The 18,738-nt window shown below is 46.5% G+C and overlaps 1 protein-coding gene and 1 pseudogene across 2 annotated transcripts in view; one reads left to right on the forward strand and one right to left on the reverse strand.

The window, feature by feature from the left end:
• The window catches only part of LOC126248093 (b(0,+)-type amino acid transporter 1), a 645,761-nt gene that overhangs the window by 219,923 nt on the left and 407,100 nt on the right, over nt 1-18,738 (reverse strand). The gene's annotated exons all lie outside the window — the stretch shown is intronic.
• On the forward strand, nt 8,221-8,338 carry LOC126250258 (5S ribosomal RNA; annotated as a pseudogene).

Consider the following 18,738-nt stretch of genomic DNA (forward strand, 5'->3'; position numbering starts at 1 on the left):
CTGTACTTATTTTCGGCTTTAGCCAGCATTCTGTACCTATAAAGATTTGAGATTCGGTGCTTTCTATTAGCGCTTGGAGCTCCGGTTTTTTCCCAACACAGTTACAACAGTTACAGTGTTGATTGTTCCTATGTCTACCGTCTTTCTGTGTTCGTCCTGCACCTTTTGAAACTGAAGCCCCTTTTGTACTTCCTCGAGACCCTTTAACGTAAAAAATCGCTCAGTCACCTCCATACAGTCCCCAATACTGCTTCCTGCGTGTAGTGGACTCCTGACCTAATTAGCAGAACCCGGGAACGCACCACCCTATGGCACCAAGTCTAGGAATCTGCAACTTAGACGGTCGCAGAACTGTCTGAGCCGCTGTATCAGACCCTCCACTTAGCTCTGTACCACAGGACCACAGTCGGTTCTCTCTACGATGTTAGAAATGGTTAGTTCCACCTTCATCTAGCAAGCAAAACGGGCAGTCTTTACTTTCGTTACAGTCTCGTTTTTCTTTCCATGCAACTTTCTAAATGCAGTAACAGGGTCCATAACTTATGATCGTTTAGAAATGTATCTCGTTTTATTTCCATTCTTGCTAAAAAGTTATTAGAATGGAAATGCGAGTATCACTTTAAAAGAATACCATAGGCCTACAGGCACAAAATGATTAAAACTAATCGTAGGCCATCTAATTCACCTTATCATACACTCTAAGAAAAAAATTCACAACGAAGGAATTATCCGAATGGGACGGAAATTAGTAGATGTGATTTCAGAAAAACTGTATGACTTATACAAGAGAAAGAGAATCTCAAAGTGAGCAGTTCAGTAATACGTTGGTCCACATCTTGCACTTATGCAAGCAATTATTCGGCTTGGCATTGATTGACAGAGTTATTGGACGTCCTCCTTAGGTATATCATGCCTGATTCTGTGTAACTGGAGAGTTAGAGTGTCAAAATCCCTAACTAGTTGGAGGGATCTGCCCATAATGCTCCATACCAGGCCTGTTTAGGAGACGACTAGGTGAGAACGAGCTCTCACGCTCGCCCGCTGCCTGGGTAGTGAGCCCTTGCGATGAAATTGGACGGTCGGACGTCATTACGTAGCCCAGGGGAAGAGCATACTGTGCGCTGTCTTCAGAGGAATGACCGTGTGTTAAGGTCGTCGTGTCCTTAGACGTGAGCCTACGTACTTAATGGCGCGGTGCTTAAAGTGGGCAGTACCTCTCTTTAAATCTATATGGAACTTACAGCCCTGTAGTGTGACAGGCAGTTGTGTGATAAACTTCATAGTAAAACAAGTCTTGTGCATTCGTATAAAAATTTTCCTCAGCATTAATTTTCACAAGTTCACAAGTTTGCAGCAACGATTATGTCGCTGTTTGGACCGGCACAGGCCTACTTGTGCAGCAACTTTTTTTCTGCAGTGAAGAGACAACAACTTAAAAGCTTATTTTACAATTAGCAGTACTCTTAAAGACGTATCTGTTGTGACTGACAATTCGCAATTTTTCACAAACACAACTTTTATTTATGTAAGTTTACAAGGTTGATGACTGAACAACAAAAGAAAGGTAACAATAAAGATGCCAGTAAAGTCTCCTACTTGAGGCAAACAAAAGTTTACTTCTAATTTTCCACAAAGGTTCGTGGTAACACACACACACACACACACACACACACACACACACACACACACACACACACACACACACACTAGTAAAAGTCCAATTCAAAGACGAAGACGTAATCTTCAGCGGTCGAAGTCCACGAGGTCGGCATTCGGAGTGATACTTAACTTCGGGGCTGGTTCTAGCCCCTAAATAGCTGTCTCCAGCCAATCAGGTTTTGGCGTAGTGATACTTCCTGCAGGCCGTGGCTCGAGCTCCCCCTGCAGGAAGTAGTGCTTGGAATGTCTGTTTACATTATCTTGTATGTACGAGGGGCGTTCAGAAAGTAAGCTCCGATCGGTCGCGAAATGGAAACGACTATGAAAATCCGATAAAGCTTTGCACAGATGTGTTGGGTAGTGTCTCTAGTATAACCCCAGTTAGCATCACGTCGCTCTTCTCATTTCTGAGCTCGCAGTGAGTGCGTAAAGATGTCTAGAAAATAGTGTCTGCCGCCAAGTACGAGGGCCTGGTGAGAAATTTCGCCTGAAGCTTTGCAGCTAACATTACATAACTGTCGTGCTGTTTCTTCTTCAAGACAATTCTCAGCCGCATTCTGCAGGGGCAATGAAGATGCTCCTGCATCGTTTTCAAGTGGAAATGTGAGATTACCCACAATACAGTCCGCAATTGTCTCCCCCTGAGTTTCATCTCTGGTCACATGAACCGCTGTCTTTGAAGCCAAATTTTGACACAGACAACGAGGTGTAGGCCAGCGTGGAGAATTGGCGGAAAGCACTGGCGGCTGCCTTCTATGATGAGGCTATTGAAAAGTTGGTACAACGCTATGACAAAAGTCTAAGTCAGAACGGCGACTACGTAGAGAAGTAGCTGAAAGGTGTAGCTAATTGTTACAAGTAAAACATTTCTGATGTTCACTGTGGTTTCAATTTGGCAATCAATCGGAGCTTACTTTCTGAACAGGCCTCGTAAATAGCCGGTGTTTACCATGGTGCTTTTCGTACGCCTTAGACTTAGACAACCCCTTCATCTGTGGTGTAATATGGGTTGCCGGCCCTCAGGGGCTACCTTGTCTTCGGCATAGTACGAGGGCTATTCCGAAAGTAAGGTCCGATAGGTCGCGAAATGGAAACCACGGTAAAAATCAAAAATGTTTTATTTGCAACAGTTAGATACACCTTGCAGCTACTTATCTCCATAGTCGCCGACCCGACTTAGACGTGTATCGTAGCGTTGTACCAACTTTCCCATACCCTCGCTATAGAAGGCAGCCGCCAGTGCTCTCCGCCAATTCTCTACGCTGGCCTACGGCTCGTTGTCTTGTGCCGAAATGTTGTCTTCATAACCAGCGGTTCATGTGACCTGAGCTGAAACTCAGAGGGAGACAATTACGGGCTGTATTGTGGGTAATCTCACATTTCCATTTGAAAACGATGCAGGAGCATCTTCATTGCCCCTGCAGAATGCGGCTGAGAATTGTCTTGAAGACGAAACAGCACGACAGTTATGTAATGTTAGCTGCATAGCTTCAGGGGAAATTTCTCACCAGGCCCCCGTACTTGGCGGCAGACACTATTTTCTAGACATCTTTACGCACTCACTGCGAGCTCAGAAATGAGAAGAGCGACGTGATGCTAACTGGGGTTATACTAGAGACACTACCCAACACATCTGTGCAAAGCTTTATCGGATTTTCATAGTCGTTTCCATTTCGTGACCGATCGGACCTTACTTTCGGAATAGCCCTCGTAGTACCAGACATTGATGCCTTACTGGAAATAAGTAGTATTCATTGACATCTAGTGTTTCTATGTTTGAAGTGTGAATAAAATAGTCACGAAGTACAAGGTAATGTCAAAATAAACTTCGTCCGAAAACGACATATATCATAAGACAGCATCAGTCGTAATAAATATCATATTTCGTACCAAGGTGTCCCATGTTCCTCGTCTCATTAAGTTCCATATCGTTGTCATTTCTAATGAATGCAACAGTCATAAGAAGTAAATTTGCCACGAAAGGCATTAATTCGCCACCAAGACCTGTTACATCTCCGTAACTGCCACAGAATAGACTCATTGACAACAGTTTCTCGTGCCGTGCTGCCTTGTTCGGATTCCTCCCCCTTCCCGCCCCTCAATTAATCGCCGTGAGCCGGGCTGTTGCTCACTGCTGAGGTGTGAGCGTGAGATAGGTCCCACGAGCAAATCGGTGAACAACCCTGGTCGAAACATTCTCAATTGTGGAAAGATCCGGTGGCCTTGCAGGCCATGGTAGGATGTTGCAAGCGCGAAGACAACAGTAGAAATTCTAGTCGTGTAGGTGCAGGCAATTACTTGTTGAAATGTAAGCCCATAATGGGTTGCCATGACGGACAGAAGAACGGGACGTAGAATATCGTCGACGTACCACTGTGCTATTAGGGTGCCGCAGATGACAACCACAGAGGTCGTGCTACTAAATCAAATGGCACACCACACCATCACGCGTATGGTCGGCGACAGTCAGGTTCCTATCCCATCGCCGTCCGGGGCGTCTCTAGACAAGTCTTCGCTGGTCATCACGGGTCAGTTCGAGGCGAGACTCATCACAGTTCTACTCCAGATTCCAAGGCGATAATTCCTTCGTGGTGGATCGTCTTTTTTCCCCCCTTCTTCTTAGAGTGTAGTATTGAAAATTGATGCTCATCTAACATCTGAAGGGAAGGAAGCGGGGAGGTTCTAACACTGTAGCCGGCCGGAGTGGCCGAGCGGTTAAAGGCGCTACAGTCTGGAACCGCACGATCGCTACGGTCGCAGGTTCGAATCCTGCCTCGGGCATGGATGTGTGTGATGTCCTTAGGTTAGTTAGGTTTAAGTAGTTCTAAGTTCTAGGGGACTTATGACCACAGCATTTGAGTCCCATAGTGCTCAGAGCCATTTGAACCATCTAACACTGTAGCAATGTTTAGGTAAGGCAGTAAAATAAAGAAACTACTCACTCAAGATATCCCACAAGGTGTTAAAACATGTATGGCTGAGATTAAAATACGAAATTGTGTCTTATATAGAACGGAGTTTCAAAACCAGCATCTCCATAATCCTTATTCCTTTCGAAATTATCTTACGTTTTCTGACAAGGCGTTTATTCAAGAACCTGCGGTTTTTTTGTTCTCATTCAACCTAGTAGCACCTACATCACAAACGCTGTGGCCCTGTCTTCACATTACGATTGTTTAGTTTCACCCAATAATCCTTAAGGACTATATCTATTTTCCACCCTCATGCACTTGCAATTCCATTTCGACTACTCGGATTTTGAGATTACGATTTATCAACTGGAAATTATGCGGGAAAATTACAGACCGAAACTTTATGATATTTACTTAATTCGCCTGCAGTATATGACTTGGTCCAAATTTTAAAGAAATACGTATTGGTGTTTATGAGACTTTCTCCTACGCTGAAACAAAGCTAAAAATTTTGGGACAGTGTTATTGTACAACACGTCATGTTAAAAGTAATGTGGTCTTGGTATATCTCCATACAGGAGAAAGGAGTGACAGACATCGCCAGAGAATAAATTTTGTATCGATTTATCGTATGTCGATTCATAGCACTACAAAAAAGAACTTCCGGCTGATATCAAATGTGCATTGTGAATATGAAAGGCAGTGACCGAGACCGTATATCACTACCAAGACAGCCGGCCGTTGTGACCCAGCGGTTCTAGGCGCTTCAGTCTGAAACCGCGCGACCGTTACGGTCGCAGGTTCGAATCCTGCCTCGGGCATGGATGTGTGTGATGTCCTTAGGTTAGTTAGGTTTAAGTAGTTCTAAGTTGTAGGGGACTGATGACCTCAGATGTTAAGTCCCATAGTGCTCATAGCCATTTGAACTACCAAGACTCAGGCGCACTTTTTCTCTAACACGTCAGATGACTGGTTTGGTTCAGATGGCTCTAAGCACTATGAGACTTAACATCTGAGGTCATCAGTCCCCTAGACTTACAACTACTTAAACCTAACTAACCTAAGGACAGCACACACATCCATGCCCGAGGCAGGATTCGAACCTGCGACCGTCGCAGCAGCGCGGTTCCGGACTGAAGTGCCTAGAACCGCTCGGCCACAGCGGTCGGTGGACTGGCTAGATGCAGCTCTCAGTGCGAGTCTCTTCATATCTGTATAACTACTGCAGCCTGCCTCCGACGGAAGTACTCCCCGCCTGTGTATACGAGGACGTGATGAAAACTAATACTTCCGAATATTTTATGTGAAAACTCTTAAAGCTTTTCGAATAAAGCAGACATTAACAACAATCTACATCTTTATTCTTCATGTCTATATATTTGCAGCGCTCTGCCGCTAGAGGGCTCCGAATTGTAGCTTGTAACATGGCTGTATCTAAGGCAACTTCACTGAGATGACAAAAGTCATGCATGGGATACTGCCTAATATCGGGTCGGACCTCCTTTTTCCCGGCGTAGTGTAGCAACTCAACGCGGTATTGACTCCACAAGCCGTTGTAAGAGTTGGGTTGTTTTGGGGAAGGAGACCAGACAGCGGGGTCATCGGTCTCATCGGATTAGGGAAGGACGGGGAAGGAAGTCGGCCGTGCCCTTTGAAAGGAACCGTCTCGGCATTTGCCTGGAGCGATTTAGGGAAATCACGGAAAACCTAAATCAGGATGGCCGGACGCGGGATTGAACCGTCGTCCTCCCGAATGCGAGCGTTGTAAGACCCCTGCAGAAACACTGAGCAATGCTGCCTCTAAAGCCGACCATAATTGCGGAAGTGTTGTCGGTATAGGATTTTGTGCAGGAGCTGATCTCTAGATTATGTTCCATAAATGTTCAATGGGCCGCGCGGGGTAGCCGAGCGGCCAGGGGCGCCTTGTCACGGTCCGCGCGGCTCCCCTCGCCGGAGGTTCGAGTCATCCCTCCGGCATGTGTGTGTGTGTGTGTGTTGTTCTTAGCGTAAGATAGTTCAAGTTAGATTAAGTAGTGTGTAAGCTTAGGGACCGATGACCTCAGTAGTTTGGTCCCATTTCCAAATTTACAAATGTTCAATGGGATTCATGTCGACCGATCTGGGTGGCCAAATCACTCGCTCGAATTGTCGAAAATGTTCTTCAAACCAAATGCGAAAAGTTGTGGTCTGGTGACATGATTGGGAACATGAATCACTGAAAATGTTCTCCAAGTAACCGAACGTAAAAATGTCCTCTCAATGATCGGTTCAGCTGGGCCAGAGGATCCAGTCACTTCGATGTAAACACAGGCCACACTATTATGGAGTAACCACCAGCTTGCACAGTGCCTTGTTGACAACTTGGGTCCACGACTTCGTGGGGCTGCGCCACACTCTAACCCTACCGTCAGCTCTTACCAACTGAAATCCAGTCTCATCTGACCAGGCCGCGGTTTTCCAGTCGCCTAGGTTCCAACCGATATGGTCACGAGACCAGGAGACGCGCTGCAGGCAATGCCGTGCGGTTAACAAAGGCACTCTACTGCTGTCGTAGCCCATCAGCGCCAAATTTTGGAGCACTTTCCTAACGGATACGTTCATCGTACGTCTCACATTGGTTTCCGCGATTATTTCTCGCAATGTTGCTTGTCTTTTAGTACTGACAACTCTACTCAAACGCCGGTGCTCGCGATCGTTATTTGAAGGCCATCGGCCGCTGCGTTGTTCGTGGCGAGAGGTAATGCCTGAAATATGGTATTCTCGGCACATTCTTGACACTGTGTATCACGGAATATTGAATTCCCTAACGATTTACGAAATGGAATGTTCAACGCGTCCAGCTCCAACTGCCATTCCGCTTTCAGAGTCTTCTTGCGGCCATAATCACGTCGGACAGCTTCTCACGTGAATGACAGCTTCGCCAACGCACTGCCCTTTTATATCTTGAGTACCCGATACTACCGCCATCTGTATCCGTGCATGTCATTATTCCACGACTTTTGTCACCTCAGTGTATTTCGGTGCGTGAGAAATAGCGTGCTGTAACCGAGTTTCGAATTGAAAGAGTTCGTCCGCACGTGGAGCACCCTCTCGTTGAGCATGACAACGCCAAACTATACACGAGTGCTGCGACATCTGCAATAACCCAACGCCTTGGGTTGAGCGTCAGCGATCATCCTCCATACTGTCCCAACTCGGCCCCATCCAATTTTTAGGTGTTTCCAGAACTTACAGAACACCTTCGAGGGAAAAAATGGCTCTGAGCACTATGGGACTTAACTTCTGAGGTCATCAGTCCCCTAGAACTTAGAACTACTTAAACCTAACTAACCTAAGGACATCACACACCCATGCCCGAGGCAGGATTCGAACCTGCGACCGTAGCGGTCGCGCGGTTCCAGACTGAAGCACCTAGAGCCGCTCGGCCACACCGGCCGGCCCGTCAACAAAGTCAAACGTTCTATAGTGACGGTAACAACAAACCGGTCTCTGATTAGGTTAAATATGTTCGTCGCCAGAGTGACTATGTTGAGAAATAAGTATGCAAAGAAGAAGAATAAAGATGTAGAATGTTAACAACGTTTGTTTTGTTTAAAAAGCTGTAAGAGTTTCCGCACAAAAAATTCCGAAGCATTACTTTTCAGCACGTGGCAACGGCCTTGCCGCAGTGGATACACCGGTTCCCGTCTGATCACCGAAGTTAGGCGCTGTCGGGCGTGGCCGTCACTTTGATGGGTGACCATCCGGGCAGCCATGTGCTGTTGCTATTTTTCTGGGTGCACTCAGCCTCGTGATGCCAACTGAGGAGCTGCTCGACTGAATAGTAGTGGCTCCGGTCAAAGAAAACCATCATAACGACCGGGAGAGCGGTGTGCTGACCACACGCCCCTCCTACCCGCATCCTCAAAAAAAAAAAAAAAAAAAAAAAAAAAAAAAAAAAAAAAAAAAAAAAGAAAAAAAAGAAAAAAAAATGGTTCAAATGGCTCTGAGCACTATGGGACTTAACATCTATGGTCATCAGTCCCCTAGAACTTAGAACTAATTAAACCTAACTAACCTAAGGACAGCACACAACACCCAGTCATCACGAGGCAGAGAAAATCCCTGACCCCGCCGGGAATCGAACCCGGGAACCCGGGCGTGGCCGCATCCTCAGCTGAGGATGACACGGCGGTCGGATGGTCCCGATGGTCTGAGGACGGAGTGCTTTACTTTTCAGTACGCCCTCCTAGATTTAGACGTCGTTATCAGTGTCGTCTGTGGCAGACGAGGAAGTTTCACACTGCCATTAGCGTATTGTCAATGGACAATCAGCTGTTTTATTGATGGTATTTAGTTTTCGTGATCGATTTCAAAATTATATAATTTCATTTTGCTAACTGCTTGTGGCAGCCAAAGTAAACCGAAATACTGAGTACATAAGGCTGTCCAAGGGGGAATCACATAAAAAATCAGTTGTGTGTACTTAATATGAGCCGGCCGCGGTGGTCTAGCGGTTCTGGCGCTGCAGTCCGGAACCGCGGGACTGCTACGGTCGCAGGTTCGAATCCTGCCTCGGGCATGGGTGTGTGTGATGTCCTTAGGTTAGTTAGGTTTAAGTAGTTCTAAGTTCTAGGGGACTTATGACCTAAGATGTTGAGTCCCATAGTGCTCAGAGCCATTTGAACAACTTAATATGAAGGCCAGAGTTATGGACCAAAACATTACGAACACCTTATTAATAGTGTGTTGGTCCACCTTTGGAACCCAGTACAGCATCGATTCTGCGTGGCACGCATTCGAAAAGCTCTCGTTAGGTATGTGGCAGCAGATGTTTACTCACAGCTCACCCACTTACTGTAAATTATTGAGCAGTGGTTCGTAGGCGCGGAGATGGTGCCAGACAGCGTCCCAGATGTGTTCCAGAGGGTTCAGATTGGGCGAATGTGTTGGGGGAGACATCAGCATGACTTCACTATCACATGTCTCAAATCACTGGAACAGAGGATGCCTTCGCCGTCGGGAACGACGGAATGCGTGAAGGGTTGGGTTGATTAGGGGGAGGAGACCAAACTGCGAGGTCATCGGTCTCATCGGATTAGGGACGGATGGTGGAGGAAGTCGGCCGTGACCTTTCAAGGGAACCATCCCGGCATTTGCCTGGAGCGATTTAGGGAAATCACGGAAAACCTAAATTAGGATGGCCGGACGCGGGATTGAACCGTCGTCCTCCCGAATGCGAGTGCAGTGCGCTAACCACTGTGCCACCTCGCTCGGTGCGTGAAGGGATTTTGGCTGTAAACAATAACGTTCACGTAGTCAATAGCTGTCACTGGATGTCTGCCATAGCATAATACGGTCCCCACCGGCCTGTGTCCTTTCGCTTCGATGACAGCGTATCCGAAAACTACCCGACCTGGTGTAACGAGAAACGTGATTCATCCAACCAGGGAACGCGTTTCACTTTTGACTGAGTACGAGGTGAGGCTAGAAAAAAACCGGACTAGTACTGGTGAAACAATAAAACGAATGCAATAAGGCTGAAAGTCGCGTGGCCTGTCACGTGACTCTCGCTCCGCCTACTGCTCGAGTTTCATCTGCCCCCTGCACTCAGTCTGCCCGTGGCGTCTGTTTTAAGTAGTTGATGTTTTGTCTGTGCGTCGGAAAATGTTGAGTGTACAGAAAGAACAGCGTGTTAACATCAAATTTTGTTTTAAACTAGGAAAATCTGCAAGTGAAACGTTTGTAATGTTACAACAAGTGTACGGCAATGATTGTTTATCGCGAACACAAGTATTTGAGTGGTTTAAACGATTTAAAGATGGCCGCGAAGACACCAGTGATGACACTCGCACTGGCAGACCATTGTCAGCAAAAACTGTTGCAAACATTGAAAAAATCGGTAAACTTGTTCGACAAGATCGCCGTTTAACAATCAGAGCAGTGTCTGAGTTAACAGGAGTTGACAAGGAAAGTGTTAGGCAGATTCTCCACGAAAGTTTCAACATGAACAAAGTGTGTTCAAAAATGGTTCCAAAATGTCTCACAATTGAACAGAAGGAACGTCGAAGAATGATTTGTTCTGACATCCTGGAAAACATTGAAAGTGATCCCACCTTCTTACAAAATGTTATTACTTGCGATGAATCGTGGTTTTTTAATTACGATCCCGAAACTAAACGCCAATCGATGCATTGGAAAACTCCTGGTTCTCCACGACAAAAAAAAGCACGAATGTCAAAATCGAAATTCAAGGCAATGATGATTGTTTTTTTTTTTGACATCAAAGGGATTGTGCACATTGATTGGGTACCAGAGGGACAAACAGTGAATCAGCATTACTACATTTGCGTCCTGGCTACCCTACGTGAGCGAGTACGGAGAAAACGGAACGATTTGTGGAGAAAAAAGTCACGGATCCTTCACCAAGACAATGCCCCAGCTCACAGTGCGTTGTCAGTGAAGACGTTTTTGGCAAAACACAACATTCCCATCTTAGATCATCCACCCTACTCACCTGATTTGGCCCCCTGTGACTTTTTTCTTTTCCCTAAAGTCAAGTCAGCTTTGAAAGGAACTAGATTTGAGACTGTTGAAGCAGTAAAAGAAAAAGCGACGGAAGTAATGTATGGACTTACCGAAAATGATCTGCAGCATTGCTATGACCAGTGGAAAATTCGTATGGAGCGGTGTAGAGACCGAGGAGGAGAGTACATTGAAGGAGATAACATGAAATTGTAAATAATTGTAAATAAATGTTTTTTCCAGCATCAGTCCGGTTTTTTTCTAGCCGCACCTCGTATGTCGTTCGGTTAACATAGAAACAAGTAGGAGCGGTCTACTGCGGATATCCACATTCGACAACTGACGCTAAGCAGTGTGGTCCGAAACATTTGTGACTGTAGCCTACTAGCATTCTATTTCGTCGTCAAATCTTCCACAGATCGCCACCTATCCTGCTTTACAGAGCAGCGTACCTTCGATCTCCAAGTTCTATGATGAGGCGTGGACATCCAAATCCTTTTCGCTAACGTGGGGCTTCACTGTCGTTCAACCACTTTTCATACATGTTGACGATAGCAGTATGCGATCATCCGACCATCTTCGCCGTTTTGTAGATGTTCGTTTCCAGCCACAAGGCCTTCAAAATCTACTCTCGCTAATGTCACTTGATTTCCCCATTCGCAGCTCGTATCGTCGCTAGAATGATGGCCACTTGTCTCTGCTCCGCTTGTACAGGGTGGTCAATAATATTCTGAAAAGCTTGTGTGGGTGCTGCACGGTAGATTGTGCTCTTAAATAATTATTAATAAAAATTTAGATAATTTGCGCCGTTTCCGAATTAATTAACATTGAAGTTAACCAGCCAGGCCGTTGCGCCAGCAAACTCAAACGGCTCGCCAGAGACGGTGTCACCAAACGTGTTCTTTGTTTGGTTTCCTAAAACCATACAAGACAGCGATACAAAAATTACATATGAGGTGCGAAACCGAGCCAAAGGCTGAGCAGTCTTGTGCGGTATCATCTACACTATGAGAGCAACTGACACTAGCTGTATCTGGCGGCCGGCCGGTTTGACCGAGCGGTTCTAGCCGCTTCAGTCTGGAACCGCGCGACCGCTACGGTCGCAGCTTCGAATCCTGCCTCGGGCATGGATAAGTGTGATGTCCTTAGGTTAGCTAGGTTTAAGTTGTTCTAAGTTCTAGGGGACTGATGACCTCAGATGTTAAGTCCCATAGTGCTCAGAGCCATTTTTAGTGTTACAGGACAATTATTGTATTTGAACCAATTTTTTTTTGGTATCTGGCGGGCCGCTTCAATTTGTGCACACAACGGCATTATTGGCTACCTTCAGTGCTAATTAACTCGGATGCGTAACATATCGAAGACGGCGTTCAGGATCGCGGTGGGCAGTTGTCATAATGTTTTGGCTGATCAGTGGAGAGTAAGCCAAGTTCCATGCCAGCCTAACGAAGAGATGAATTTGTATGATTTCTAAATCGAAATCGGATTAAATATCAAACATAAACACTTCAATGAATTATCGAATAACAATATTTTAATGAAATACAGCTGAACGCACCTCAGGCTCCATCCATGAAGGTGAATCTCTCATTATCTCTCCTCTCTCTCTCTCTCTCTCTCCCTCTCTCCCTCTCTCCCCCTCTCTCTCTCTCTCTCTCTCTCTCTCTCTCTCTCACACACACACACACACACACACACACACACACACGCGCGCGCGCACACACACACAAACAAAAGCGCGCGCGCGCGCGCGCCCCACCACCATAGCGTCGTGGATAAGGGGATAAAGGGGGATGGAGTAATGTCGACTGCCAGTGACGCCGATAAATAGATTACGGGAGACGCGCTGAGCAAGGGTATGCGACGGCCCTTGCAGACAGGGCCAGTGTCATTCTGATGGCGCGTGTTGCGGGCAGTCAGAGGCTGGCGTGGCCGCGTTACGCAATGCGTGCCGGGCTATTCGCGTCTGTGTGTTCTATTAACGCTGCCGCCGCAGTCGCAGCCACACTGGTTGAGAGCTGTGTTGCCGACACGCACCTTCGTGGAAGGCCGCCAAGATCCCCGTGTAGTGATACGCGGCCGTAATCGCGATGACAACTTCGAGCGCCAAACGAGAGCTTTCACTTGTTCGGTGTTCGCATATGACCACCATGCAAAACTGCTGCAGTCGGTGTAAAAGCGATGCACAAGTGTCGCAGTACAGCAAAATCGTAAAGGCCACTAACATGATCGTCCGCAGAAATTTGTCCGGAGGGACAAGACTCTTAGACTGCCATTTTCTATATAAATGCGTTGTTCAATTTCGATAAGGTGTCATACCATAAGAAATAAATTTTATATGTGACACATAAAACTTATTACAACTCGGCCAACTGATCATCATCCATTCACTCCCAGATCTGTATGAGAATACTGTAATGAATAAAAACTACTCCAGATTCCCTCCCGTTCCTTGCGGACGCCCTAGACCACTAGATAACACCCAGACGAGCCGCTGTGCGTAGATACGACTTGCAATACGGAAAACTGAAACGTTTTAAGCCTGCCACGCTGAATGAAACCGTATCAACAAAATTTTGTTTCTCTTATGCTGGTACATGTTGGATAAGAAGAACACCGATAAGCTCAGTACATTATGCAGGAGGGAGACTATTTATTTACCTGTCGGGAACCCCTGTCCGGAAATGCTAAGCCGTGGTACTTTGAGGCATCGAAGTTTGGGAACGACAGGGTCAAAGATTCTTCGTTTCCTAATTAGCTGTGCAACCAATTAGCTATCAACGTTAAGTGGACGCACGAATTACACCTGCGGAAAGGCACTTTGTTGGACACAACGGTAAACTGAAACTTGTTGGTAGATAAAAACTGTGTGCCGAAACTCGAACCGCCTTTCCCGGGCAAGTGATCTGCAGAATGAGCTATGCAAGCACGGCTCGCGACCGGCCTTCACAGTTTTACTTTAGACAATACCTTCATACCTTCCAAAATAGGGGGAGGGGGAGGGGGGGGGGGAGGAGTAGTCGTGAGCCATGCTTGGATAGGTCAGTCGGTAGAGCACTTGCCCACGAAAGGTAAATGTCCCAGGTTAGAGCGGTGTCCGGCACACAGATTTAATCAGACAGGAAGCGTCAAATCAGCGCACGCTAAGCTACAGAGTGAAAATTCATTATCAAGACAGAACCCATATACATAAATTCATGATGTGAACGCTGAATGGCATCCAGCGTAGAGAAAATTTCGATTATGGTAATGCTTCGATGTATCACGTCTTGTTAAGAAATTCAATTAAAGCGTCACATCGTGCAATAAATTACTGTTCATGCTGTAAAACAGCCGCCGGGCGCTGTGGCCGAGCGGTTCTAGGCGCTTCAGTCCGATTTAAGTAATTCTAAGTCTAGGGGACTGATGACCTCAGATGTTAAGTCCCATAGTGCTTAGAGCCATTTGAACCATTTTTGTAAAACAGCCGCTTGTTACTACTTCTTTGCTGCTAACTTGATTAGCGATACACTTTGCAGACAGCGTTCACGTATACTATCGGATGTACCAGCAAAATTTTATCATTGTACGAAACATACGCAGGATATATGATGTCGTCAACGTTTAAGCTGTGTGAAAACTATATTGCAGATCGTAATTCTCAAGAGATACCGCTGAAATATGTATACAAATATATGTTAAACATATGTAAAGTATATATGACATGTGCGCACGCAGGCACAGGCGCGGCTAAAAAGCTCTTTCTAAACCCCTAGATCGATTTCAACCAAACTTGGTACACATATCTACATCTACATCTACATCTACATGGATACTCTGCAAATCACATTCAAGTGCCTGGCAGAAGGTTCATCGAACGACTTTCACAATTCCCTATTATTCCAATCTCGAATAGCGCGCGGAAGGAATGAACACCTATATACACTCCTGGAAATTGAAATAAGAACACCGTGAATTCATTGTCCCAGGAAGGGGAAACTTTATTGACACATTCCTGGGGTCAGATACATCACATGATCACACTGACAGAACCACAGACACATAGACACAGGCAACAGAGCATGCACAATGTCGGCACTAGTACAGTGTATATCCACCTTTCGCAGCAATGCAGGCTGCTATTCTCCCATGGAGACGATCGTAGAGATGCTGGATGTAGTCCTGTGGAACGGCTTGCCATGCCATTTCCACCTGGCGCCTCAGTTGGACCAGCGTTCGTGCTGGACGTGCAGACCGCGTGAGACGACGCTTCATCCGGTCCCAAACATGCTCAATGGGGGACAGATCCGGAGATCTTGCTGGCCAGGGTAGTTGACTTACACCTTCTAGAGCACGTTGGGTGGCACGGGATACATGCGGACGTGCATTGTCCTGTTGGAACAGCAAGTTCCCTTGCCGGTCTAGGAATGGTAGAACGATGGGTTCGATGACGGTTTGGATGTACCGTGCACTATTCAGTGTCCCCTCGACGATCACCAGTGGGGTACGGCCAGTGTAGGAGATCGCTCCCCACACCATGATGCCGGGTGTTGGCCCTATGTGCCTCGGTCGTATGCAGTCCTGATTGTGGCGCTCACCTGACGGCGCCAAACACGCATACGACCATCATTGGCACCAAGGCAGAAGCGACTCTCATCGCTGAAGACGACACGTCTCCATTCGTCCCTCCATTCACGCCTGTCGCGACACCACTGGAGGCGGGCTGCACGATGTTGGGGCGTGAGCGGAAGACGGCCTAACGGTGTGCGGGACCGTAGCCCAGCTTCATGGAGACGGTTGCGAATGGTCCTCGCCGATACCCCAGGAGCAACAGTGTCCCTAATTTGCTGGGAAGTGGCGGTGCGGTCCCCTACGGCACTGCGTACGATCCTACGGTCTTGGCGTGCGTCGCTGCGGTCCGGTCCCAGGTCGACGGGCACGTGCACCTTCCGCCGACCAATGGCGACAACATCGATGTACTGTGGAGACCTCACGCCCCACGTGTTGAGCAATTCGGCGGTACGTCCACCCGGCCTCCCGCATGTCCACTATACGCCCTCGCCCAAAGTCCGTCAACTGCACATACGGTTCACGTCCACGCTGTCGCGGCATGCTACCAGTGTTAAAGACTGCGATGGAGCTCCGTATGCCACGGCAAACTGGCTGACACTGACGGCGGCGGTGCACAAATGCTGCGCAGCTAGCGCCATTCGACGGCCAACACCGCGGTTCCTGGTGTGTCCGCTGTGCCGTGCGTGTGATCATTGCTTGTACAGCCCTCTCGCAGTGTCCGGAGCAAGTATGGTGGGTCTGACACACTGGTGTCAATGTGTTCTTTTTTCCATTTCCAGGAGTGTATTTCCGTACGAGCTCTGATTTCCCTTATTTTATCGTGGTGATCGTTTCTCCCTATGTAGGTCTTTGTCAACCAAATATTTTCGCATTCAGAGGAGAAAGTTGGTGATTGGAAATTACTTACTGTGTGGAAAAAATTCTGTTGGGGGAGGGGAGGAAATCAGAACCAGCAACTTTCTAGTGGGGTGGGGGTGATAACGTGGAGAGAGAAGATGGGAGGAGAAATAGACAGAGAGAGGGACGGGGAAGGAGGAGATAGATACAGGTGTGGGGGTGGAGGGGATGGACAGAGAGATAGGAAGGGAGACATGGACAGAGAGAGGGAAAAGGATGAGATGGACAGACAAAGGGAAGAGGAGGAGATGGACAGAGAGAGGGGCGAGGAGAATACGGACTGTGAGAGACGGCACTTCAGTCCGGAACCGCGCTGCTGCAACGGTCGCAGGTTCGAATGCTGCCTCGGGCATGTATGTGTGTGATGTCCTTAGGTTAGTTAGATTTAAATAGTTCTAAGTCTAGGGGACTGATGACCTCACATGTTAAGTCCCGTAGTGCTCAGAGCCATTTGATTTGAACTTAGCGCTGCATGGAGCAGTAGTGGAAAAATAGTGGAGGCGGACAGAGACTACATTAAACAGAACAGAGTAGAGCATGTTAGGTGCAGCAGTTACATGGAAATGAGAAGGTAGGACAAAATGGAGCGCAGCTTCAAAACAGCCCGCAGACAGATGACTTTAAGAAAATGACAACTTTGGTAACATGCTGTTTATAATACCACACCGACGACAGGTAGCAAAGAGGGGTGTAGGTGGTGGAGACGCGATATGCGTGGTTGTCTATCGTTTTAATTGTGCAAGGACTAGACGTAAACCCGAGTTTTCAATTTCCTCTGCTAATTTCTTAGTGATTTCCTAATATTTCTTTGAGTCTTTTGAAAGTATTACAGCTCTGTTTGTATACTGTAACTGATCGAATTTTTCTTCCGAAATATGAATCTTAACATGTCAGATTAAAATTGAAAGAATTTTTTGAAGCTAATAAAAAATGTTTATGTGAACTGAAATAACGTATTTATAAAATGTGCTGATGAGGATAATTTTCCGAGGGTAGTATACTTCGAATAACGTATTTCGTACTAATTCATATGTAGTAGCCAACATAAACAGAAAGGATTCCTTTCAGCAAAGAAATTGAAAGCGGTAATCAGTGGTGAACTCGAGAAGTATTCTTTGTTTCATTTATTTGTTTATTTATTATTTATTTATTTTCGCGGGGAAACATAACTGCATAAATCACTATCATTTCGTACAAAATATCAGCCAAATATTAGCACATTTTTTTACTGTACGTCATGAATTTTATGAATCCAAAGAAATGTAAAAACCTAGTCCTCGATTAGTTTTAAAGTTACTTATGAAGTTAGACGGTAGTGAAATAATCAGATGTATTTGTGTGTGGAACTATAGGGGTTCATAAACATATGAAAACACCAAAAACACAACATATTACCATGCCTAATACGGTGTAGAAAACCTGTTGCCATTCAAAATAGCTTCCAGTCGTTTCGGAATCGGGTAATACAAGCCCTGTATGGTTTTCAAAGGAATCGTTTATCATTGTGTGTGTGAATTCCTAAGGGACCTTCTCGCTTCCCACGCCCGGGTTCCCGGGTTCGATTCCCGGCGGGGTCAGGGATTTTCTCTGCCTCGTGATGGCTGGGTGTTGTGTGCTGTCCTTAGGTTAGTTAGGTTTAAGTAGTTCTAAGTTCTAGGGGACTGATGACCATAGATGTTAAGTCCCATAGTGCTCAGAGCCATTTGAACCATTTTGAACCTAAGGGACCAAACTGCATAGGTCATCGGTCCCTAGACTTACACACTACTTAAACTAACTTATGCTAAGAACAACACACACACCCATACCCGAGGGAAGACTCTAACCTCCGGCGGGAGGTGCCGCGCAGTCCGTGACATGGCACCTTAAACCGCACGGCCACTCCGCGTGGCCATATACAGAGTGTTACAAAAAGGTACGGCCAAACTTTCAGGAAACATTCCTCACACACAAATAAAGAAAAGATGTTATGTGGACATGTGTCCGGAAACGCATAATTTCCATGTTAGAGCTCATTTTAGTTTCGTTCTTCCACCTACGCTCAATGGAGCACGTTATCATGATTTCATACGGGATACTCTACATGCTAGAACATGTGCCTTTACAAGTACGACACAACATGTGGTTCATGCACGATGGAGCTCCTACACATTTCAGTCGAAGTGTTCGTACGCTTCTCAACAACAGATTCGGTGACCGATGGATTGGTAGAGGC

This window comes from Schistocerca nitens, chromosome 3 (assembly GCF_023898315.1).
Source record: "Schistocerca nitens isolate TAMUIC-IGC-003100 chromosome 3, iqSchNite1.1, whole genome shotgun sequence".
Classification (NCBI taxonomy): Eukaryota; Metazoa; Arthropoda; class Insecta; order Orthoptera; family Acrididae; genus Schistocerca; species Schistocerca nitens.